The sequence below is a fragment of the Protopterus annectens genome, chromosome 14.part0, assembly GCF_019279795.1.
Source record: "Protopterus annectens isolate FY-2018-M chromosome 14.part0, PAN1.0, whole genome shotgun sequence".
NCBI classification, from domain to species: Eukaryota; Metazoa; Chordata; order Ceratodontiformes; family Protopteridae; genus Protopterus; species Protopterus annectens.
In genome coordinates, this window is record NC_056748.1 from 989,026,295 (window position 1) to 989,053,544 (window position 27,250).

At 42.3% G+C, this 27,250-nt stretch overlaps 1 protein-coding gene across 2 annotated transcripts in view; it reads right to left on the reverse strand.

The window, feature by feature from the left end:
• The window catches only part of TUBGCP2 (tubulin gamma complex associated protein 2), a 1,158,397-nt gene that overhangs the window by 37,084 nt on the left and 1,094,063 nt on the right, over positions 1–27,250 (reverse strand). The window lies entirely within an intron of this gene.

Genomic DNA, 27,250 nt, shown 5'->3' on the forward strand with positions numbered 1-27,250 from the left:
TTGTTCAGCTGAATGCAATAAATCCTGCAACTCTTCATTTTCCAAACAGTCAGAAATCAACATAATTTTCTGTTTAAGTAAACCCATGACATGCTGTTGATATTTATGCATATGAAATTGACAGTTTAAAGCCCTGTTTGCCAAAGTTGCAGACGTGTAAACCTTCTTACCCCATCTATCCAGCGCCCTGGAATCTCTATCAGACAGGGTAGGAGTTTTAGCAGAAGAGGCTTTAACGCCCTTGGGACCTTGAGAAATGGTTTCAGGGTCAGCAGTAGGGTTTCTAAACAGGAATGTATCTGGCTTACTAGGAGCTGGAGGCAGGGAATCAGGAGTTATACTGGATTCCGAAAAAACATAATCAACAATGTCTAGAACAGGAAGTATAACCAAAGGCCTATGCTGAGGAAGAAGAAGAAAATCCCTAAGTCACTTTTTAGATTCTGAGAAATCCTGACTCTCCCAGTGAAAGTGTTACCGTAAGGTATGCAAAGTTTCTCCAAAAGAAAAATCCTCAGGAGGAGAAGCAGAAGGGATGGAGTCTTCTGCATCAGAGTCCTCATAAGTGGGTATAGATAATTCCTGATCAGAAGAAGAATCAGAAGAAATAGAAACCTGATCTGAAGATTCATAGTCAGTGCCTTGCCTACGCCTCTTAGCAGGAGGGGGATGGGTACCCCTGATCAAGGTAATTAAATCCTCAGCCATTTTGATAATTTGTTTTTTAGGCATTGGGGCCTGTACACATGGCCCATGCGTCGTTTTTTTTTAGACATAGAAGTAGTTTTTGGCCTTAATTTGGAAGATGGCATCGGTTTAATATACAAATCTTTAGGCCTGAAAACACCCTCAGAAGCCGGTACCTGCTCAGCGGCTCCGGACCCATCTAAGGTAGAGACATCTGCGGGTTCAATACTTAAAGTATCTTGCGGCATATCAGACTCCGAATGGGTCTCAGTAGAGGCCTGCGAATCAAAAGTAGCGGGTATCAGGGGCTGCAAAAGCACCTCACTGAGTACTGGCGAATGGGCAACTGGCTTAGGAGAAGCTTTGTCGTTGGTTTTGGACCTCGACAGTCTGTCTCTGTCTTTTTCTTTGCGTTTTTTAGGTATTCCCGTAGTCAGATTGCTAACCAACGACATTTCTGGATAGTTAAATCTTGAGCCAAAATATTTAGAAGCAAAAATATACCAACGTTTAATAGTGCATTGATTAAATTTAGCACAAAACCGACAGCAAGGCATGTTGTGGTCAGGGCCTAGGCAAGGAATACAGTAAAAATAAAAATCCTTATGAGGTATTTGCTTCCCACAAGTAATACAATTATTAACTTTTACTGACATCGGTAAGGAGCAAGAAAAAGTTTCCCCAATGGGGTACTTAGCTTTTAGTTGAAGACTTCGGTTCTGAAACTCGAAAACTAAAATTTCAGGAGTCGGCCGACCGTCACTTGCGAACTGCTTCGGGCACCGCACGGCAAGAAAGACTGATGTAATGGCATCGGCTACATGTTTTATACCTCTGATGACCTGACATCATGGAAGAAGGGACAGCAACCGACGCAGGACCCAAGATTTTGTTAATCAGGCCGACTGAGGGCAACCTGCCAGCAGATTACCCAAATGTAATGACCGCAACAGTGAAACACGAAGAACATCACGTTTTTTGTTAAATGTGTAGTTCCATCTTTTGTCTTATATGCATACACTACTTGTCAGGTTGAACTTTTATATAGTTGTTTCTTATCATATCCAGTTGAGCCCAAGTGACATCTTACAAAACTCTGATTTACTGAAAGCCCTCAAAAAAAGAAAAAACAAACAAAAAACAAACCCCATAAAACCTATCAATTTAATATCAGCATACAAAACTCTATACATCTTCAAATATTGAAGTTTTACCCTCCCAATAGGAACAAATGTCTCAAACTGACAGTCACACTCACAAACATGAGTTAACCTAAAAGAAGGGTTATTCGTGCTAAGATGCATGGAGCGACCTGTGCTTCTACTAAGTGCTAACTGTTTTTGTCTTACCTTTGTAGCTCTCCCAGCTGGGAAAATCCCTGAATGCTTTCAGAAAACATTATCTCTTGGCCAGCCCCCCCCCCCAGCCAATCACTATCCACAAGACTGTAACCAATTTCTCTTTATCAGATTGTCTTCACGGAGACATGAGAACCAGACAGTCAATTTCTCATTATCAGGTTGTCTCAATAGAGACATAAGAAACATTTCTCTTTATCAGCCTGTTTCTATGGAGACATGAGGGCTAGATTCAGAATTGCTACTAAGCATACATTCATTTGTCAGAAAAAAGCCTGATAACATTCAATATTCTTTTTCATTTACTTGTTTTCTCTTAAAGCTTGTAATTAAATCAATCTAAGGTCCTTAATTTAGTCATTCCCCATGCAAGAATGAGAAAAAGCACATTAATTTGTCTTTTGTCAAGAGCAGGCTTTTTTTACACTGCAGTACCTACATTTCTTAAAACTAAACAAGAAGGAGAGAAGGGGAAAAAAAAAGAAAAGCAGCACCTATTTACAATCCCCATTACACTTAAAAAAAAATAACCGAGTAAATTTTACTTTATAGCCTGCAAAGAAAACTGTACACCACCAAAATAATATTAAAGAAAAATGTTTTCATTACTTACAGTTAACTTTCTCCCCTCCCCAAAACATTTTTCTGAACATTAATGTCATGAATTAGGGCAAATACCCACAAGTCCAACAAATTCTGAAAAAGTCCAATACTTCCAGATGTTTTTGTTCTGTCATATTTCACAAATATAATTATAGCACTGTAATCCCACATTACATTACTGGTTGTATTACTGTTCATCTCTATTTCCCATATCCTGTCTCTGCTTCATTTCCAATGTACTTTCAAATCTTCTAGTTAAGTCTCATTGTCCCTTCCTTCTCTCCAACATTTTCTGTTGAAAGAGTGGAAAATGTTTCACATGTACAGTCCCTCTGCGGTCTTTATTACCAGAAGAACAAGCAGCAGAATTGCATTCTGTTTCACAGCTCACTATTTGTTGAACAAATGTTTGTATTTCCTTTTCAGCATGTACTTCATCAAAAAATGATTTTGCCATTCCAGGGAAAAATACCTTGAAGACAGCTGGGTACACCAGTTTGAATCCCACATCTGCGTCTTGACATTTACTCTTTTTCTGCCCGGTTTACAATTTGTAATCATTCTCCACAAACATACTGCTGTCTCCCACTTTAAGTATTCTGTCCTTCTGCCACAGTTTTTGGCAGAATCAACTATTTCTGCTGGTAGGATTACATCTCTATTATTAAAGGTTTAAGTAGTTTCTCATGGCCAGATTTGGAGCATACACACAATGTGACCTTTCAACTAACAACTCCTGATGTGGAATACCAGTCCAGTTGCTGATTTATGCTTTCTAAAATCAATGTAGCCTGCTCCTTCCAGCTTTTCTGACACAGTTGAAAATCTCAAGTTTTTTATCCTGCATGCTCCCTCAACATCTCTTCTTGGGAAGTATTATATTCAGACAGCTTTTTCTTCATTTCACCCTCTGATTTTTGCAGCTTTATCACCTCATCTGAATATCTGTTTACAGCTTCTTCCATCTTTTCCAGCCTTTTGTTGTTTGTGATGATATACTCCATCAGTGTTTAATTTATTTTAACCAGGTCTGTGTGCAGTTGTCTTATATCTTCCTGTAGGTTACTGGAAGTCATGTCTGGAGGTTGCACTGCTTTTTGCTGAACAGCTCCAGAACCTTCCCCAGTCAGTGTTTTTTCCTCACTTTTCGTAAACGATTTTTTTTCCAGGTGCTCTGTATTTCTTTTTTCCTGGCATCCAGGCAGTTCATTTACTAGCCAGTTACTAAAATCTACTGGCTTCTCTATTGACTTTCTGTTTTCACAATGGGAGAGCAAGAGTTAAGGTGTTACTCAATGTGCAGCCATCTTGTAAGTACGCTTATCTCTTTTTTTTTTGGACCTAAATTTCCTTTGGGAGAGGCTTCTCTTTTTTTTTAACCCTTTGATATATCTCTTCTACTTGTTCTCCTTCCACCTTCTTGTCTGTCTTCTCATCTCCTTAAGGTTGTCTTTGTGATTTATTTTCTGCTCATCTTTTTAACCAGCATACAAACCCTCAGTACTTCCTGGTCTATTCTTCATCCCTGCAGTGGGTTGCAGCATCTGATTTTGCACGTCCTCCCACTGTCTTTGTATCACATCTGCTACATCTAACATTGCTCTCCCAATCCATGTCAGGCAGATGATCCAGATTTTTACTGTTCGTGTTGTTTAGCTGTCTGTCTGTCTGCGTATCTTTGTTTAAACTTCTGAACATTCTCCATGTTGTGTAGCCTGAACCATTCCCTTTCCTGCTGTACTTCCAGAACTGCAGGATATTTCAACAGATATGTTCCATTCATTCTTGGTTCATTTGATACCAAGAGCATAGCTTTTCTTCTCAAGACCAGCATTATGAACCTCTCTATAAATCGGATAATTTTAATTTTTGAAACAGTAAATACTTGTAGATAATTGTAGGTACTCAATAAACGCCAACAAACAGAGGTCCGCTCTCACAATGGTACCAACACTTTAATAATGAACTTTGGATAAGCACTTTCATCTTCTGTACAAGACTTCATCATATAACACAAACAATACAACTCATTTCTTATATATCAATCCAAAGTTAAACTGCATTTAAATTTTAAAGACACAAGGGTCTAAATAAAATGCAAAACACAGACATATAATGCAAAATATATGCATACTAAAAATGTAAAACTTAGACACTCTGAAAAAATGCTTCATAATGTGTATGTAAAAATGCATCAAAAATATTTGTAGGAAAAAAAAAAAAAAAAAATATATATATATATATATATATATATATATATATATATATATATATATATATATATATATATATATATATATATATATATATATATATACACACACCTATATAGGGATTATATGTGACATAAAAAATATATATGTATATATACACCATTTTAAATTTTTGATGCTTTAGCTATTAACATAGGCTTGATAGTAACATATTCATTCAAACCAGGAAAAAAATTAGATCTAAGCCTGAGCTGCCACTTCAATTCCCTATTAAGTAATGCATTTTTAACATCTCCCGCCCGGGATTCAACTTCACAACATCAATAATCCCAAATTTAAAACCACTAAAAGAAGGAAAAAACATTCAATAGAATGCTTGTACAACGCACTAGTCTCTTTTTTAATCCTAATGTCATTAAAATGTTCATACATTCTTTCAAAGCCCTCTCCGTCTTGCCTATGTAAAATGCAGGACACCTTTCACAGATGGCAAGGTACACAATCATTTTGGTATTACAGTTACCCTTACAGAATTTACATTACTATTAATACCATTCTGTAAACATATACTGTCTTCCTTATAAATGTGTGAGCACTGCAATAAATTACCACAGGAACTAGTTGCCTTACCTATAAAACTCTTAGGTGTCTCTATTTGTTTAAATATTCTTTTAAAATTCTTTCCTGTTTTAAAGGAAAACATGGGTTCTTTCCCCACTACTCCAATTAGTTCTTATAATGTTAGTAAATATATCAGAAAAATTGTTAAATTCTGTAACACAGGCTCTTTGAAATTTATTGTCATCCTTTCTTTTGACAGTTTTATCTAGGGGTACACCAAGTAAAGCCTTATATTTAGTACCCCACCCTTTATATATTTCAACTACCACACACTGAACTAGTTCCCTAGGGTACCCTCTCTCCTCAAACATTTCATCAAGGAGGTTGAATTCCCCCATTAAATCAGCCTTTTCTGAGGTCATTCTTGCTATACGAACTGCCTGACCTTTAACAAGACTCTTTTTCTGGAACATGAGATGATTACTGGTGTAATGCAAATAACTATTACACCATGTATTTTTTCTAAAAATTTTGGATTTAAACCCATTACTAGTTTGGAAAATAGTGGTGTCAAGATAGTTAATGCTAATTCTATCCCACGTGTGTTTAAATTTGAAAAAGGAGGTACATTCATTTAGATATTGCATACTTTTTTCCACAGTCTCCTGACTCCCTTCCCATAGAACAAATATATCGTCCAAAAATCTTAGGTAAAGACATACATTGTTATTAATGTAAGGGCTGTTGAAAACATATCTATGCTCCTATTCCAACATCACCAAATTTGCATAGATGGGGGCACAAGCTGCCCCCATCGCTACCCCACTAATTTGTTGGTAATGTTCACCCTGGAAACAAATGTAGTTACTGTCCAAGACCACTTCCATTAATTCAAGGATCATATGTATTTGGTTTGTAGTCATACTGGAGTATTTATTAATGCTCTCACTGAAGAATTTGTGTCCCTCATGTTTTGGAATACTAGTAAAAAGATCCTTGACATCTATGGTGAGAAAACTATAACTCTCCTTCCATACATCCTTGGTTAACTTACTCAAAAATTCCCACGAGTCTTTAATTAAGTAGTCTGTCTTAACTACAATTTCCTTAGACTAGTGGTCGACATACACTGCTAGGGGGTTGTTTTTTTAATTCCTAGCAGATACAATGGGTCTTAAAGGGGGGTCATTGACACATTTATGCACCTCTGGTACCCCAAAAAAATTAGGAATAATGGAGTTTGTTTGCTTGAGATAACAGTATGTTTTACCATCTATCCGATTTTCAAGCAAATATTCCTCTAACAAGGAATCAATTCTACCATAGGCTATGGTTATTTCATTCTTGGATACTGGGGAATAAGTGTTAGTGCCTAACAAGATTTGTGTTATTGCATTGTTATACTCTTCAGTACCATACAGCACCACACCCCCTCCCTTATCAGGCTTCATAATTCGAAATTTAATTTGAGACTTCAGTTCATTAAGTAGCATATTTTCCCCTATATTTAAATTATGTGAGTCGGAAAAGACTCCATTTCTAGCTTCATAAATTTCTTCAGTGACACACTTTTCAAACAACATTAAAGCTGGATGTAGGGGCAGATTAATGGTGCTGTTTCTAGTAAGTCCTAGGTGGTCGTAACTGTCATTATTTTCAGATTTTTTAAAAACCATACCCAGATTTAATTTTCTAAGATATAGTTTCAGATCAACTAAAATATTTGCCACATCACCATAACCTGAAGACACAAACTTAAACCCTTTTGAGAAAAGGTTGAAATGTTCCTTATTAAGCATTAAGGATGTATAATTAAAAATCTTGAATCCCTTATATTCACTAACTATACCATCAGTGTCTGCTACCACAACTATTTTACTTTCTTTCCAACTTTCTTCCACCCCTAATTTTCCCCAATACTCGTATGGGCATGGTAATATTCTGGGTCTGGATAATGTCTGGTTTTGCTTGCCAGCCCTTCTGACCTTCTTACTGCTAAAAAATGACCATTATGTTCAAAAAATGAATCCAATTCATCAAGCCGCCTACTTGGAGTAAAATTAACTCTCTCCTCTCTAACAAACTGATGGTCCCTTACTTCTGTCGGTAACCCTGCCGTGTCGTTATTATTTCTATTTTTGTTGTAAGAATTGTTTTTATATGGACCTGGGTATGCTGAAGCCTCAGCATATTGCTGTTTGTCCCTCGGAAACTTTTTCTGTTTCCTAAGAAATATGTTGTCAATTCTTTTGATTGTCCTATACAGAACTTTTTTTGTAGAACTGTTCATATTCAGCAAATAACAAATCTTTCAAAATGTCATCATTCAATTTTTCCACTTGTTTATACAAAGCGGCCAACGCTATGTCATTATGTTTAATCAATTTACTTATAAGCCCCAGTCCACATTCATCAAAAAAGGAATGAAACTCCTCCATAACCTCTGCGTTGTAGGTTACACCAAAAGGGTATTTATAAATTCTTAACCCCTGTGGAACCACTTTAAATTTCAAACAACAACGCAGGTATCTGTTGTCAATCTGTAGACATTTTAACTTGAAAAGCTTTTTTTTCAAACATATATATCATAGCTTTTAAAGTTGGTGCTTCATTATAATAAGGCCCTTGCACATCAGTACTACCATTCACGGTAGTTACAGAATCAAACTCAAAGTTTTTGTCAAAAATGTCACTGAAACACACAGGTTCCCCTTGGTTAAACCTGGTGTCCCTAACACTTGTGCTTTCAACACAGTCATTGTCTACATAATGAACAGTACCTTTAGTGTTTTTAAGACATTGGCAGACTGCTGGCCCGCTACCTCCTTCAGGCACTTGTCCAGAAGATAATGTTCGTTTAACAGAAAATCATTGCCGTTTGTCGCTCAATGCCGCCCACTGAATGCCAAGAGATGCCATCTTTCCCCCACCATAGCTCGTCGATTTAAAGCGTGAAGACGACGTAGTCGGCAATTCTGCAACTTGCTCGCTCAAAGGTGAAACCACCCTTGATGGTATTAGATGCCTAATTCCGTCCGCCCTTTCACTTTGACTCAGCAGTTCAATCAATCTAGTAAGGTCCCCTTTCAAGGCAGACACCTCCTCGTGGACCTTACTAATTTCTTGTTGGGTCTTAGCGATACAGTCCGGGTCAAAAAGGTCATCCTCTTCAATAAGTGTGGAATCATTAGACCTGTTTTCCATACCAGCGACTGAAGTTAGATAAAAAAACTGGCACCAACAAGTGAACGATAGGAACCCAGAGTAGACAACTCAAACAGTAAATACTTGTAGATAATTGTAGGTACTCAATAAACACCAACAAACAGAAGTCCGCTCTCACAATGGTACCAACACTTTAATAATGAACTCTGGATAAGCACTTTCGTCTTGTGTACAAGACTTCATCAGATAACACAAACAATACAACTCATTTCTTATATATCAATCCAAAGTTAAATTGCAATTAAAATTTAAAGGCACAAGGATCTAAATAAAATGCAATGCACAGACATATAATGCAAAATATATGCATACTAAAAATGTAAAACTTAGACACTGAAAAAATGCTTCATAATGTGTATGTAAAAATGCACCAAAATATTTGTAGATTATTATTATTATTGTAGTATATTCCAGAACTGCAGGATATTTCAACAGATATTTCCATTCATTCTTGGTTCATTTGATACTAAGAGCATAGCTTTTCTTCTCAAGACCAGCATTATGAACATCTCTACAAATTGGATAATTTTAACTTTTGCTAGTCTTATTATTCCATTTTTCACAATAAAAGAATGAAAACATGCTAAAGGGTGCCTGGGTCTGTTTTCTGTTACTGATTGTTTCTGCCTTACTCTTTGCATTTCTTGATTCCAAAGTATCAGAAATCTCTCATGTAAAAGCAGCATTACAAATGACTGTTGCTCAATCTCTTGCATTCTAATTATTATGATGTTATTCCCTCTTGAATGATTTTCAAGGTCATCCATCTTTTCATTATGTATTTTAGTTCCTGTATTCTGTAAATCTGCTCCTACGGCTCAGCTTTAATTGCTGCTTAATTTTCATCCAGATCTTGTAACTTGCCTTACAGCTTTTCCAATGCTGTTTGTTGCTGTTTTATTTCTTGTTTCAAGAAACTTGCATCTTGGCCTACTGTAACTACTTTTTCAAAGAAAAGGCACAGTTGCTTCCCCTTACTTGCAGCTTTAAAGGGAGACATCTGCTTCACCTTTTATTTTTGCTCATTTATCTTTCTTTCTGACTTGCTTTCACTTCCCGGGATACTATTTTTATCCAAATTTCTGCAGGCCCAATCTAGATCTTTTGGCATAGGCAGCCACCTTGGCTAGGCTCTCTAGCACCCAAGTAAAATCCTTATATCTTTACTTCAGTTCAGACACCACACTCAGTGTCCTCACTCATAAAATACATGACCTTTTTTCTACTAAGATTAATATTTGGATATGGTAGCTCAACTCTGTGATGTTTATCAGATTGTTTCAAACAAAATACCAAACAATAAAAATATATATTATCACAATACAGAGTTCAGCCCATATGGATTACAACTCTTATTGCAAATAACTCTTACAAGCTGCAGTAACTTCAGCCAAATAAAATGGCTATCAAAAAAACAACTTCCAGTGCATTATATCTGCCTAATGTTTCTTTATGCATGTGTTACCTTATCAAAATTCCTTTTCTCTATACATCTACAAATGATATTATACCGGATGTCAATGTGTCAGTCTGCATCCCTTCTGACAACACTCTACTGCATCTCTCATGACCTGCAGAAGTCTCCATATTCTCATTATGCACTGTATCAGTGAAGATACAGTTAGCTTGCTCATGTCTTTTCATAACTAAGGACCACACACTTTCCACTGTAGCTACATGTAAATGTATAATGGAATATAAGTGTATCCCCAAATTAAGGAGAAAGAGGTGGAACGGGAAGCATCTAATCACTTGTCACATGAAGATACTCTGGAGCCTTCAGTAGGAAACCAGTAAAGCAATTAATATGGAGTTGCACAGCACGGGAAGGAGCAGGAACATTGGCAACTCTGATGCACTCAAATGTTGTGGAGTGATAGGCCAGTGAGTTCCCATATGAAAAAGCAATGGATGACACAGGATGCAGTTGAAGAGAATCTGTCACAGTAAGATGTTGTGGAACTTTCTGCAGAATGCCTGCAGGAATCAGAGTTCAAGGAATGTGCCCTCAGTTGAAAGGAAATGATCTAAGGGGAAAGGTTGCTTGATTTAATAAACTGGATAGACATATTAAGATCAATTAAAGAAAAAAGATTACAGAAATTCAATAAGATCCAAAATGTTAGAGGTCTGATAAAACAAATGAACTCGTAATCAAAGACTATTAACAAAAATACAAGTGATACAACAGAAGTAAACAGGATATATTATTCTGCAGCTCAATTAAAATTAACAGATACAGTCTTGCCAAAAAATACATGGCAATAAGGGAAAGGAAGGGAAGAAATCAAATGCCATCATGGACATATCTTATAGAGAAAACTATAAAGCAATAAAGGCAAGAAGTGTCATGGTTAGAAGAGTATAAAAGAGGGAATAGATCAAGAAAAATACTTAGACAGGGATGAAGTAACGGCCAGCAAAAGCGAAACAAAATTAAGAAAAGCTCCTAATAGGAAAACCCCAGGCCTACATGCAATACCTAACGTCTGTCTAAAAGTGTTAACATTCTTACATGAAAATGTAGCCCTGAGTAATAACTACTTATACATGCACCCCAAACAGACACCAACCTGGTTAACAACAGGAAAAATGATACTCCTCCTTAACAGTGAACCTGCAAGTTATAATAAAAAACGTAGACCAATAACTTGCTTACCGACAATGTAAAACTATAAACTGGAACTGATACTGACAGAGTTTATAGTCATTTAGAAGAAAACTGAATTGTGGCAACAGATCAAAAGGGTAAAAAAGAAAGTCATATGGAATGAAATCATTTGTTGTTAAATAAAGTCATAATGGAGAGTTGTAAAAAGGGAAGAATCTACATATGGCATGGATAGATTACAAAAAAGCATCTCACAGCATCCCACGTTCATGGATAAAAAAGTGTTTATGGATGTATAAGATATAACCTACATTGATCAGTTGCATTATAGTGACCGTGAAACAGTGGCACACCACTTTGCAGCTAAGCCATGATAAAGGACAATTTATTATCCCAGAGATAAAAATTCAAAGGGGGGATATTCCAGGGTGACTCTTTGACAGCGCTGCTTTTTTGTCTTGCCCTTAACTCATTAAGATGTCTACTTAACAGATTAGATTATGGTTACAGTTTGGCTCCCAGAAACCAACAAAGTCTAAAGACTTCTCAATTTCTTTATGTGAATGATTTAAAACTGTATAAGTTAAGGAGCTGAAAGCGCAACTGGAAGTGGTCAAATCTTTCTCAGATGATACAAGAATGTCATTTGGTCTTGATAAATGTGCAAGAGCAACATTTAAAACAGAAAAGCTGCAGCACCTCAGGAATGTGATACAAGGGAACTTGAACAGGAAGGAGTGCATAAACATTTGGGAGTTGCTAAAAGATTGACAATAAAACACAAACAAATGTGAACAAATTCAGTAAGAAATGTTTTAGAAGACTAAAATTAATTCTGAAAACAACCCTGACATCTAGGAACAAAGTCCAAACTATAAACCAATTTACTCTTCCTGTTCTAACATACATTTTTAATGGATCAGTTGGACAGGAAAACAAGAAAAATACTTCAAATCTTATCAAATGATATATAAAAATCAGTTTATACCAAGATTATATATTCCTTTTTCTGAAGGAGGTATGAGCCTCCTCAAAACAGAATACATGTATACATCTGCAATAGGGCTGTATACATATCTGTTGACCTCACCAGATTCAAACAGTAACAGTTTTAAAACATGAAGAGAACACGTCTAAGATGACTTCCCTTCTTAGTTTAGCAGAAGAACACTGGTGTCACGTGGGAATAGAAATCAAGTACTAATTTCACAAACTTTAATCATATTTTGACTTAAGAATGGGCCCCATTCCCCTCATGGTATTAGAAACCCAAAAGACTTGGAGAAATTAACCCGCAAAATAAAGTTTAATAAAGCAAACCTCAAAAATCAAGAATAGAAAACCCCTCTGTCATATACATTCCACCATGTAATAACATTACCACTGCAGAAAATATCATGTGCTGGATATCTCATCATATTCATTATGGAATAATAATACTATCAGACTGGTTCTGCCAAGCATAGGCCACCTAGGGGGCCACTCTACCAGGGGCACTTTTCCAGTAAATTGGATCATGTGAACAGACCAGGATGGGGGCACCAGGTGTTGTAGAGGGGTCACTTTGGAGCCCTTTTGCCTAGGGCACCACTTTACCTAAGGCTGACCCTGCTGCCAAGACTGCTGCATACTGAGTAACAGCTTAATTCGCTCTCTCCCAGTGTGAAATCGGAAACTTGGCATTGAAAGCCAGTGAACCTTGATTTATGAGTAAATTTCAGTAACTGGCTGGTATGTGCACTGCCTAGATGCCAGGGAAAAAGATATACAGAGGACCAGAAGGAAAATCAGCTAAAAGGTGACAAAAAAACAGTGACTAGGAGAAGTACTGCAGCTTTTCAGCAAAAAGCAGTGCAAATTCCAAACATGACTTCCAGTAACCTAGAGAAAAGTATAAGGCAAATGCACACAGACCTGATTAAAATAAATGAAAAGTACAGTTTTGTACCTACCATAAATGTAGATGTTCGAAGATCCACATTGCTGCAGTCCTAACACTAGGGTAGTCCGCTGTCCCAGTCGGCCCGAATACCAAAGTATAAGGCTGACGTCGGTCAAGGCGCATTTGTCTGACATCAGGACGTCAGGGTACAAATGCGCATGACCGACGTCATATCCTCAGTCTTTTCTTGCCCCAGATGTCAGAAGACCCTAAAAAGATAAGGCCAAAACCAAAAAACACCAAACCCTCCTGTACCTAATATATGTACAATATATACAAATTTACAAAAATAGAACCCTACTCACACAACCACCCCTAAACACAGAGGGGAAGGAGGGAGGGTAAATTGGACTGCAGCAATGTGGATCTTCGAACATCTACATTTATGGTAGGTACAAAACTGTACTATGTTCATCTCACATTGCTGCAGTCCTAACACTTGGGTAGAATCCCAAAGCAGAGGTAAGGGAGGATGGCTAAACTATAATGAAGCAGGAGCTGCCAAAATGCCCTGCAACACAGCAGTGGCAAAACCAGCCCTGGATTTAGAATAGAGAGGAAGGTGGTAATGCTTGGAGAAAGTATGCACTGAACTCCAAGTAGCTGCCTCCAAAATATCCTTAGTTGCCACCCCCCTTAGAAATGCTGTTGAAGTGGCAGTAGCCCTAGTGGAATGAGGCCTAATCCCAGCTGGAATCTCCTTGCCATGATGGGAATAACAGAATGCAATGCAAAACCCAATCCACTTAGATATAGTTTGTTTTGACACAGGCTTGCCCTGAGAACTCAAAGCAAAAGAAACAAACAACTGCTGAGACTGCCTAAAATCCCTAGTCCTGCTTAAATAATAACGCAACTGCCTGTGTACATCTAAAGTGTGCAAAATCTTTTCCCCTATTTTGGGGATCTGCATAAAAGTAGGCAAATGAATAGTTTGGTTTAAAGCCACACTAGAAACCACCTTAGGCATAAAGGAAGGATTAGTACGTAATGATACCCTATCCTTATGGAAAATCAAAAAAGGCTCAACCGCCATAAGGGCCTGCAATTCAGAAACCCTTCTTGCAGAAGTAATGGCCAACAAAAAGCAGTCTTCCATGACAAGTATTTCAATTCAGCAGTAGCCGCAGGCTCAAAAGGTTGCAGAGTAAGTTTCTCCAACACAAAATTGAGGTCCCAAGCAGGAGTAGGAGCTCTACGTGGGGGTCTTATATTCTTTGCCCCTCTAAGAAATTGCTTGAACAAAGGATGAGAAAACAATGGTGGGTCACAATCATAGTGAGCTGAAATTGCTGCAGCATGAATCTTAATGGAAGAGAAAGACAAACCTTTGTCCAATAACTCAGTAAGATATTGAAGAGCCACACTCAAATTAGGCTCAGAAACATCCAAATCCTTTGCTGCACTCCAAAATAAAAATCTCTTCCATTTTTCTGCATACACTTTACGTGTACTAGGCCTTCTGGCTTCCATAATCACATTCAAAACTTGTTGAGGAAGTTGAGACCTGCTGTGGTTCAAAACAGAATATGCCAGGCTGTTAGATGAAGAGAGTGAAGCTTGACATTGAGTAGATGACCGTCCCTCTGAGACAAAAGGTGTGGAATCAAAGGTAAAGGCCATGGAGGCTTCCTTACCAGATTCCTCAGTAATGGGTACCAGTGTTGCCGAGGCCAATCTGGAGCTATTAAAATCATCCTTGGCTTGTCTTGTCTGACCTTTAGGAGTACCTTTGGGAGGAGAGGCAGAGGTGGAAAGGCGTACACATGAAGATTTTTCCAACTGAAAGAAAGAGCATCCACTTTCCAAGCTGTGTGATGAAACCTTTTCGTGCAAAACTTTGGCAGCTGGTGGTTTAGTGGAGAAGCGAACAGATCTATGTCTGGAGTTCCCCATGACACTGTCAATTTCCGAAATACATGAAGATCCAGTATCCACTCGTGGGGATCCATGATTTGCCTGCTTAACACATCTGCTAAGGAGTTCTGTGCTCCTGGCAGAAACCTTGCCTGAAGATTTAGCTGCAAGCTGAGCGCAGTCTCCCACAAAATCATTGCTTGCCTGCATAGAGGATAAGAATGTGTTCCCCCTTGCTTGTTGATGTACCACATGACAGTTGTGTTGTCTGTTAGAATCAACACCTGCCCTGGAAGAAGTAACTCCTTGAAAGCCATTAATGCAAACTGGACTGCTAACATCTCCTTCATGTTGATATGTAGATGCTGTAGTCTGGCAGGCCACTTGTCTTGTATCCACTTTCCATTCAGATGAGCTCCCCAAGCTATGTCTGAGGCATCTGTCGTTAGAATCTGACTCGCCTCTGGCCGGGTCACAGAGAGTCCCTTGTTTAGGTGACATTCCTGAGCCCACCACAAAAATTCCTTTTGAATGCAAGGTATTATTTGAATGACAGTGTCCAAATCCTGGCAGTGCTGTGTCCATACATTTTTGAGATACCATTGCAGCTTCCTCATATGCAGTTTGGCATTGGGAAGCACCAGAATACAAGATGCCATGAACCCTAAGGCTTGAAGGACTGTCCTTGCAGTCAGCCCGGACTGAAGAGATAGTTGATGGAAGTAAAGGGAAAGATTCTTTTGTTTGTCCGGGTTTAAAAAGGCCATATGGGTTGCTGTATTCAGTCTCACACCCAGAAAGCACATGTCTTGAGAGGGTACTAGACTGGACTTTATTTCGTTCACAGAATACCCCAGGCATCTTAGCACTGCTATCACATATTCCAAATGCTGAAGAAGCTCGTCCTTTTCTTGAGCCAGAATCAGGCAGTCGTCCAAGTAAGGATAAATTTGTATTCCTTTCAGCCTGAAGAAAGCTATGACTGGAGCCAGAACTTTTGTGAATACTCTGGGCGCAGTAGATAAGCCAAAGGGCAATGCAGAGAACTGATAATGGGAATTCCCAGCTCGAAAACGCAGATACTTCCTGCAACTGAGTCTGATAGGCACATGAAGGTAAGCCTCCTTGAGATCTAAAGTTACCATCCAGTGATCTTTGCCCAGCAGAGGTAAAAGCTGTTGTAACGCCAACATTTTGAACTTGGGAATGTCCAGATAAGTGTTGAGGATAGATAAATCCAAAATTGGTCTCCACGTGTTCCCCTTTTTTGGTACTAGGAACAGGCGAGAATAAAATCCTAGGCCCCTTTCTGGCACAGGAACCGGCTGAATGGCCCCTATTTGGAGTAACAGAGAAATTTGCTTGTGAGCTTCTTTTCTTTGTATAGGAGGAATGTCTGGCATGCCTTTGAAAGGAGGCAAGGTATGGAAATAAAACCTGTAACCGTGGTGAATGATATCCAATACCCATCTGTCTTGGGTAATTAAACTCCAATTTTCTTTGAAAAGTGCCAGCCTTCCTCCCAAAGGTGCTGCCAGACGAGAAGGCTCTGGCAGCTGAAAAGGCAGGTCATTGGGTCTGCTTACGAAAGGACTGACCCCTGCCCTCACCAGAAGACTGGGCAGGTGAACTCCCTGCTCTAGGCCTAAAAGAACCTTGAGCTCTGCCCCTACCACGTCTAGATCTACCCCTAGACTGAGAATCATAAGAAGGATATGTCCACCCCTTAGTAGGCCAATTTCTACTAAACTTTGGAGGCTGAACCTGCAAAAAATCTTTAACAGTCTGCATAGACTTAGCCTTGTCCTCCATTTTCTTTAAAACTGCTTCCACAGGCGTACCAAATAACACATCAGATTGTAAAGGAGCATCTAAAACCCTTGTCTTTACATGTTCAGCTAAATTCTGATCCCTCAGCCAGGCGTGCCTGCGAAGAACAGAACCAGTGGCTGCCACCCTCGAAGAGGCCTGTACAGCATCAAAACCACATTGCAAGGAATGCTTACCCACCTGTTCAGAAACGTGAACTAAATCCTGCAACTCTTTACACTCAATACCTTCCGCCAGAGCATCTACCTTAGACTTCAATTGTGAAAGGAGATAATTTTGGTATTTCAACATGTGAAACTGGCAATTCAAAGCCCTCATGGCTAAAGTGGAGGAAGTATACACCTTCTTTCCCCATCTATCCAAAGCCCTTGCCTCTTTATCAGAAGGAACAGGATTTTTAACAACAGAAGCCTTAACACCTTTAGGGCCCTGAGAAACAGTTTCTGGATCTGCCCTAGGACTCTTAAAAGATACTTATGAGCTTCAGGCACCCTATAATACCTATCCGGTTTAACTGGGGCAGGAGGCAAAGAATCAGGGTTCAGGGAAGCTTCTGCAAAAACATCCTCTACCACATCCAGAACCGGAGGTATAGCCAAAGGCCTATGCTGGGGTAGAAACAAAAATTCCCTAAGCCTTTTCCTGGAATCAGAGAAATCTTGACCTTCCCATTTAAAATGCTCCCTCATGGAATGAAGAGTCTCTGAAAAGAAAAATCCTCAGGAGGAGAAGTCAAGGAGTAGAATCATCTACATCAGAATCAGAATAAGGAGGATACTCCTGCAAGTCTTCAGCCGAAGACTCAGAAGCCTCCGAACACTGCTCAAAACTCTCAAGCTCAGGTTCCACCCTAGGCCTCTTATCAGGGGGGGGCATAGAACCTCTAATCATAGTAATCAAATCTTCTGCCATTTTAAGCATATGTTTCTTAGGCAGAGACCCTGAAGAACTAGGGGAGACCCCCACTGAAGTTAACCCTGGCCTGCCTCTAGAAGAAGCCTTGGAAACAGAAGGAGAGGGCCTAACCACCTTAGGAAGGGAGGGGAGAACAGCTACCTGAGAAGCCCCTTCAGCCTGGCCTACCTCCTGAGAGGACACATCTTGTAACAGTAAAGTCTCTCCCTGAGAATCCAAAGGAACTTCTGGTAGAACCACCGGCTCCACCGAGCCCTCTAAAGAACCGACGTCCGGGACAGACGGTTCTTCCACCCTAGGCTTCGCTGCTTTGTCCTTGCGCTTTTTAGACGAAGCGGGCGTCGGAGCATCCGACGGCATGTTGTAATTACAACGCTTCCCAAAAACTAACCTGGCACAATCTAATCTTCTCTTAATAGTGCGTTTGTTAAATCTAGCACAAGAGCGACAGCCAACAACGTCGTGCTCAGGCCCTAAGCAAGGTATACACAAGGTATGGTAATCCCTATGAGGTATCTGTTTCCCACAAGAAATACAGTTATTCACTTTTTCTGACATCCGGTTAAATACTGAGGCAAGAAAAACCAAAATATTCCCCAACGGGGTACTTAGCCAACTTTGATTCGGTCTGAAACTCCGACTTCAGAAAATTTCAGAACGCCAACCTGCACTCGCAATATTGCTTCTGCATCGGACCATGCGGCAAAAAAGACTGAGGATATGACGTCGGTCATGCGCATTTGTACCCTGACGTCCTGATGTCAGACAAATGCGCCTTGACCGACGTCAGCCTTATACTTTGGTATTCGGGCCGACTGGGACAGCGGACTACCCTAGTGTTAGGACTGCAGCAATGTGAGATGAAGAACATCACTGAGGGAGTATATCAACTCAAACAATAAAAGGCTGGAAAAAAATGGAAGAAGCTTTAAACAGTTATTCAGATAAAGTGATAAAACTGCAAAACTCAGAGATCGAAACAAAGAAAATACTGGCTGAATATTATGAGACTGCACAAGAATAAGAAGTTATGTACTCACCATAACGTTCCATCTGAGTAGGTATCTTCATTTGTCTGCAACCTTTGGGATACGGATCCGATCTCGGATCCGAGCCGCCAACTTCTATCATAGCATAGATCCGAGCTCCTAGCTCCTCCCCTTACCCATAATCCCCTGCCTACCCTGACTGACCTCAGATCAAGTTTGCCCCATAGCACAGCTGATAAAAGTGTCCCAAAGGGAACATATGCTAATAACCACAAGAACGATCACTTTGGTCAGGGGGAAGGAGGGGGGGATGGTTGCAGACAAATGAAGATACCTACTCAGATGGAACGTTATGGTGAGTACATAACTTCTTAATCTGAAGTAGGGACTTCATTTGTCAGCAACCTTTGGGACAGAGTCCCCAGCTACCTAAATCTTGGGTGGCCTTCATGGAAGGATATTCCAGAGCACCGCAGAGCCAAAGGACGCCCTACCTCGGGAGACATCTATTTTAAAGTGGCTGATAAAGGTGTGAGATGAAGCCCAAGTGGCTGCGGAACAAATGTCATCCAGTGGAACCCTAGCTTGAAATGCCGCAGATGTGGCAACGGCCCTAGTAGAATGAGCATGGACTCCTTGAGGTGCAGGCTTTCCCGAGCTCTGATATGCTAAAAGAATACAACTCGAGATCCATCGAGAGAGATAAACTTTAGATACTGGCTTTCCGAAATTAGCAAAGGAGATAAACAATTGATCGGATTGCCTATGATCAGCAGTTCTATGAATATAAAAACATAGTTGTCTGTGTAAGTCTAAGGAATGCAGCTTGTACTCGCCTTTGCTTTGAAAGTTGGGGAAAAACACTGGAAGATTGATAGATTGATTGATGTTCGCTTCTGAAGATACCTTAGGTAGAAAGGACGGATTGATCCTGAGGTAAACCCTATCCGGGTGAAAGATCAAATATGGTGGTTTGACACAAAGAACTTGCAATTCCGACACTCTTTTGGCTGAAGTTATGGCCACCAAAAAGGCTGTCTTCCAAGAGAGAAATTTGAGATCAACCGTGGCCGGTTCGAAGGGGACCAGTCAAGGCCTGTAAGACTAAGGATAAATCCCATGGAGGTACCACCTCTTTGACTGGAGGCCTAAGGAGGAAGGTACCCTTGAGGAAGGTCTTACACAGTTTGGAAGTGATAAGAGGGCCAGACTCTTGCCCCACGTGATAGTACGAGATTGCTGCAAGTTGTACCTTGACTGTGGAAGAACTAGCCCCCTGGTGAAAGAGAGAGGTTAGAAAATCTAGAACCGACGCTATCGGGGCTGTAAAAGGGTCTAAACGACGGTGTTCTGCCCGAATGGTGAAGCGTTTCCACTTACTCCGATAAACCTGCCTGGTGGAAGGCTTGTGAGCTGCTACAAGAATGGCTTTGACAGGTGATGAGATCCCGGGAGTCCTTATGAGGAGTGGAACTGGAGCAACCAAGCCGTCAGCTTGAGGTTGACCAGGTTCGGAGTCGGAAGATCGAGAGGGTGAGAAATGAGATCCGGGAGGGAATCCAGAATCCATGGTGGATCCACTAGGTGAGACCATAGGTAAGGGAACCACGTCTGACGAGGCCAGAATGGGGCAATGAGGATCATCTTGCTCCCCAACTGCCTGGCTTTCTGCAATAATTTCAACATCAGGGGAAGAGGAGGGTAAGCATAAAGCAGACCGGGAGGCCAAGCATGAACTAGAGAGTCTCTCAGGGACTCCCTCGGAGGGGGGATCAGAGCGAAGTAATCGTTCCATTTGGTGTTTGAAGGAGAGGCAAAAAGATCGCAACAAGGTTGCCCCATCAGGCAAATATTTGCTCTGCAACTCGAGGGTTGAGAGACCATTCGTAAGGAGTCAGGATAGTACGACTGAGCCTGTCCGCTAGAATGTTGGACCGTCCCGAAATGTGCGTTGCTATGAGAAAGCGGTTGGTGGAAATCGCCCATTCCCACACTCCCATGGCCTCGCGGCAAAGTGGGTAAGACCTGATTCCCCCCTGTTTGTTGATGTACCAGACGACTGACATGTTGCCTGTCTGTACTGCAATCGTCCCTACCAGAAGAGAGTTGTGTAGTGCCTACAACGTTAAAAGCACCGCCCTCATCTCTAGGACGTTGATATGCAAAGAGGTCTCTACGTCGTTCCACGTGCCTTGGACTGTCCTGCCTGAAAAATGCCGCCCCCCACCCCAGGCGAAAAGCGTACGTGGTCACTGTGTCGACTGGCGGTGGTAGTGAGAAGGGACATCCCGTGTGGAGATTGGGAGACTGGAACCACCACACGAGCGACCTTCTGCAAACCTTGCTTAAGGAAATGGGATGAGATGGGGTTGCGAGACAGGGACCATTGTACCTGGAGGGTCCACTGCAGGACCCTCACGTTCAACCGGGCCAATGGCAGCAGAGGGATTGCAGCCGCCATAGATCCTAAGGCCCTCAGGACCAATTCCGCCGAAGGAGTTTGCAGTTGAAGGATGGCCTGCACGTGCAACATCAGGTTCCGAAGCCAATCTGGAGTCAAGAATGCAAGCATCTGTCTTGGAATCCAGTCTCGCCCCTATAAAATCCAACACCTGTGTAGGGATCAGAGAGGATTTGGTCATGTTGATGGTTAATCCTAATAGTGGAGCCTGACTGAGGAAATAATCGCTGCATGAACAAAGTAGATGCCTTGTTGGGGCTGTAAGGAGCCAGTCATCCAGGTATGGAAAGACCTGAATTCCCTGGAGTCTTAGGTGGGCCGCTATTATCGCTAGGACTTTGTTGAACACCCTGGGGGCTGAGGTGAGGCCGAAGGGGAGGGCCCTGAATTGAAAGTGACTGGCTCCCAGCCGGAAGCGGAGAAACCTCCTGGAACGCCTGTCCACTAGAATGTGATAGTATGCATCCTTGAGGTCTATGGAGCACATCCAGTCGTCCTCCTGCAATAAGGGGAGGACGGATTGCAACGTGACCATTCGGAGCTTTTCTTTGGGTACCGCCAGGTTTAGGAGAGAGAGAGGTTGAGGATGGACCTCAAGTCCCCCGTCTTTTTTGGCACCAGAAAGAACCTGGAGTAGAACCCTGATCTGATTTGATCTGGGGGGACGGGCTGGATGGCTCTTTTTTTGCAGAAGCTGCTGAATTTCTGCAGCAGCCGCCTCCCTCTGACTGGGTGGTACGTCGGGGAGGCCTCTGATTCTGGGGGTTACGATAAAGGGAATTTGGTAACCTCTGGATATAATACGAAGCACCCAGCGATCCGTTGTCATGGACTCCCACATTGCTAGGTGCCTCGAAAAACGCCCCCCGACTGCCTCCAGAGTGGAGCAGCTGGGTAACCCCTCAGGGGTTCTGCGTGGGTCTCTCAGAGAACGGTTCTCTGGACCCAAAATTCCTGGGACCCCCTCTGCCTCTGGGGCGGCGTCCTCCCTGTCCTCCTCTGCCATGAGAGGACTAGTTGTCCTGAGCAGACTGGGATTGATGCGATTTTCGGAACCACATCTTCTTCTGACCCTTTTGGTTCTTGGAAAAAGACCTCTGGGGCGCAGAGAAGCGGACTCCGACGGCAGACAAGGTCTTCGCATCTTTCTCACTCTGGACAAGAGTGTTGCGAACGGTTTTGCCTAACAGTGCAGAACCATCAAAAGGGGCATTCGCGAATGACGCCTTAAAGGGTTCCGAGAAGTCACAGTGACGGAGCCTGGCCTGTCACCTCATGACAAGCCCGACTACGCCTGCTCTAATGGCTCCCTCCATAGCATGAGGCAACAGCCGCAGAGAGGTGTTAGAAATAGAGCGGAGGGTGGCCATTCGGGAAGAGTACAGAGCCTTGTCTCCCTCCGACATGGACCCTGGGGGGGAAGCAGCGTATTCCTTAATTAGATCCCGCTGCATCCGAATAACGTGTGCCATGTAGTTCAAGACCCTCATAGAGAAGGTCGCTGAACTGAAGGCCCGCTTCTCAAGACGGTCCATCGCTCGAGACTCCTTGCTCGGAGGATGAACCGTGGGGATCTCCTGAGCCAACTCTTTCTTGGTGGCTGCAGCCACCAACATAGCATCCACAGGGGGACCTCTGCTCCAGTGTGATCTCTCTGCAGCGGGGCTCAAAATTTTGTCCGGGCGCTTGGGGATTGGCTCTACGGTGTCCGGTTCCTTCCAAGCCCTAGTGGATATGAGATCCACCAAGGGGTCTGGTGGAGGGGACACCCAAGAGGTAGATGGTTCTGCCTCAAACGCCTCAAGGAATACGGACTCATCAGAGGAAGCCTTGGGGGCAGACCACCCATCCCTGATTTTGAGCATTTCCATGATGTCTCCGAAGGAGACATCCTCGGGGGGTGACCTAGGGGAGCCTTCCCCTTCATCTAAGTCCGTATCTTCGGTGAGACTCTCAGGGGAGTCTATGTGCCTTCTCTTGCACTTTGCCTTGTGAGGAATCTCCTCGGGGGGGCTGTCCGAGGAGTCCTCACGGACTGTATCTTGTTCCACTGGAATTCCTAGAGGCGCTGAGGCAGGCTGCCCCAAGGGCCAGATGAGGGGAGCCAGGACCAGATGAGAAGGAGTGCGGGAGGGAGCCGAAGCCAGGACCGGAGGCCTGGAAGCACTCGACAGTGCCCTCTCCACTGCAGCGAAAGCCGAGGGGGAGCTGCTCTCTGACGGATCCGAGACCCGACTCCCACTCAGATCCGAAGCGGGGATCGGACCCGGCGCCGTGAACGTCGGATCTGAGGGACCAGTGTGCTCCGACCGGGACGGAGCCGAAAGCACACCGAATCCCTCGGATCCGAAGCTCGGCCCACGGCTCCGAGAGGTCGGATCCGACAAACTCGAGGGAGCCGTCGGAGCCGACGTGCCCAGCACGGTCGGCTCCGACCCACCCCCGGATCCAACGTGGCTCGGCTCCGAGCGCTCTGACCCCGGAATGCGGGACGGAGAAGGAGCAATAGAGGTGAAAAAAAGGGGTCGAGCTCCCCCCCGAGGGGGGGGGGGGGAGGCAAGAGCACTTCCATCTGCATCTGGGCCTGGATGAATCTCCTCATCATCCGGTCCATGTCCGCATCTGACATGCTAAAGGTGGACCTCGAAGAGGCCACCGAGGCAGACCTGGAGTGCCGCCTCGATGACCTCGACGGGGACCGGGTCACCTCCTCGGGTCCCGGGGAGAAACAAGGGGATCGAATCCAAGGAGGAGGAGACCGAGAAGACCTGGACGGAAAAGCCCTCTTGGCGGGTGGGGCCGATGAAGAGTCCTTGGCCCGCTGCTTAAGGTGCTTCTCCCTCCGCTTCTCTTTCCTGGACTCCCTATCCTCCGGAGCCAAAGCGGGAGGTTGAGTCCCGGTCAGAGGAAGGGAGGTAGGAGTGACCGCTACTAGGGGGTAGCAGTCACCGAAGTACCGGAGGCCGAAGCAGAGTCTGGGGGTAAAAGGCCCGCCAGAACCAGCTTCGACCTCCGATCCTTAAGTGCCCTGGGGTTGAACGCCACGCAAATCACGCAACCCGAAGAGAGGTGTTCAACCCCAAGGCACCTAACGCACCGAGTGTGGCCATCAGCCAGTGAAAGCTTGTGACCACACTCGGTGCATTTCGAAAAAATGGCTTTAGGGGCCTCCGACATTACTAAAGTAAAGCACACTCACTAGGCCCCTACACTCAAGTCACACACACACGCTACGACCAGCGGGGGAGGGAGGAAAATTTTATATTAAAATTTAAGCTGAGAAGCTAAAAATAATAATAAGTTTAGCGTTAAGGGTAAACCTACCACGCACACACAATCACTCAATCAGAAAAGAAGAAAGAAAACTTTTTTCTCACAAAAAACGCCAAGAGCTCTGGAATCTAGCTGTTGCTTGAAGAGCGGCAAACTAGATCTGAGGTCAGTCAGGGTAGGCAGGGGATTATGGGTAAGGGGAGGAGCTAGGAGCTCGGATCTATGCTATGATAGAAGTTGCTGGCTCGGATCCGAGATCGGATCCGTATCCCAAAGGTTGCTGACAAATGAAGTCCCTACTTCAGATCAGATGTTTAAAAAAACAACAGAATTAGTGGACTGAGCACGTAGGGAAAACATGATATTTTCTGCTGTACCCAAATTATCAATTGGACTGGTATTCACAATAGGAACTGTTAATTGAAAGGGCACATTATATGTATGCTCCAAACCTGGCTATGAGAAATCAGCCTAGACTTTAATAGTAAAGATGCAATCTTACCAACAAAAGGAGCTGATTCTGACAAAACTGTGGCAGAAGGACACAGTATTAAAGGTAGGAGATAGCAGAGTGTTTGTGGAGAATTACTACTCATTGTACAACAGGCAGAAGAGTAATATTATTCAATTATGCAGTGAATATCGAGAAGCAGGCATGAGATTCAAACTGCTGTACCCAGCTATCTTCAAAATATTTTCCCTGGAGGAACACAATTATTTTTTGATGAAGTACATGCTAAGGAAGAAATACAAAAGTTTATCCAACAAAAACTGAACTGTGAAAAAGGAGGAGATTCTGTTTCTTGATCTTCTGGTAATAAAGACCACAGAGATACTGTTTCAGTGAAACTTTTTCCAATGTTTCAATGGATAATGCTTGAGAGAGGGAAAAAAGCACAAGGGGTGACTAGAAGAAGTGAGAATACTGTGATGATAGGAGGTACTGCTAGCCATGCCAGGGAGAAGTAGGGCAGTGGATACATGAATTGTGCCAGCACAGCTGGCTGGAACTTTGTAAATAATTACAGGTCATTTGTACATCAAGCTGATTTGTACAGATGCTTGTGCTGAAAATGTATTTGTGAGCTTTGCTTCTGTTAATTGTGTTAAAATGTATCAACAATGCACCCTGCTGAAATGAAGAGAAATGTGCATGTATTATGGTATCTGAATTAAATGTCTATGTTTCAAAAGACACTGGCACAGCAATGGTTAACCAGCTGGCTTATTTTAAGAAAAATAAGGGAAATGTAAATGAGCTGTTAAATCACTAAAAATTACCCCACTGTGCTGATTAGGGCTGGAGATGCTAGGTCTAGGAGCAGAAATTATCTGTTAGATTTTATAAAGAAGGGGGGGTGTTGTAAATGTCACTGGGTCCTAGCATTGCCATAAAGGCTCTAACTGTGTATTGTAGCAGTCTGCTAAAGTCCTGTCTCAAACTTCAATAGGAATACTGTGGGACCACATGAGGTCATTCTGCAAATCATCTTGGATATTATATTTTACAGGGAGTAATCTCAGAATATAGAGTATTCTGTTTGGGAAGCCTGACTAGAAAGACTGCTCGTGTATTTCATCTTGCCTTGTCCGAGTAAGTTATTAGGGAACAGTAAAATTCTCTTAGATTCAGTAATGAATATAGTGAAGCTTAGTTTAGAGACTATTTTTCTTTACTTGTATGAGTCTGTCCCCTTCAATGTTCTTTTCAGTATTTCCTGTGATCTGAACTCTGTGGTTTACTTTAAATATATATGTTCAATATTGTTATGTTCTTTTATTATTTATTATTAAATATATTTACAACTTTTATTGTGACTGGTTCTTGTAGAGAGTATCTAACCTTTGAGAGTACTTATATTCATTTGGTGACACTGTGTGGGCCACTCCAGAAGGCCCAACTGCCTTGGTGATCTACTACCATTTATATTAGTATTAATACTACACAATATAATGGGATACCCTTATAAAAGCCTTATAGTACTGACGCAGTGATAACTACCTTACAGTCATGGCAAAGCTGGTAAAATGGGTAATCTGTACCAGCCTTTCACAGGTGTGTGATTGTGAAAATTAAATCTTAAAGAGTGTGTGTGTCAGCTACTTGGGGCAGGGACACGAAGCACTGGGTTTACAGAGAGGGTGCTGGGGGACTTGGCTTGGACACTTGGCTGAGGACCTAACTCTGCAGCTGTACCACTGAGGAGTCTTATTAGGGATTTGGAGGGAGACAGATATAGAGAGATCCAGACCCTGGGCTTTGTGTGTTTCCTGTGTGCTCAAAGGGAAACTGTACCTGATGCAGAGGTCTGCATCTGGAAATACTGACTGTATCCATTTGTATTCCCAAGTGCACATCCTTCTCCACTGTCGGTGGTGAGGATTCAGATTCCTTGATTACTGGCCCAGTGTGGAAACGATGCATAGTGGTGCCCATCGCATACTGGCAACAGTGGCGGGGGTCACATTTTAATTGGTTGGCAGTGGAGGGATCATCACATGCTCACATATTGTTGAGCAGTGGTGTGGATATTGAATTCCTGTAGTCTGTATGCAGTGTCATTAAAAAAGTATTTGTACTCTCAAGCAGCCACAATGTAGACTTTCAGATTTTCATATCTCAGTAGTTTTATTTATTTACTTTTTGTTAGCTGAGTTAGTCAGGAAGAGCAGGCAAGGATGTCAGCAGAGGATTATGGCAAGCTGACATGGAGCCAGCTGTTTG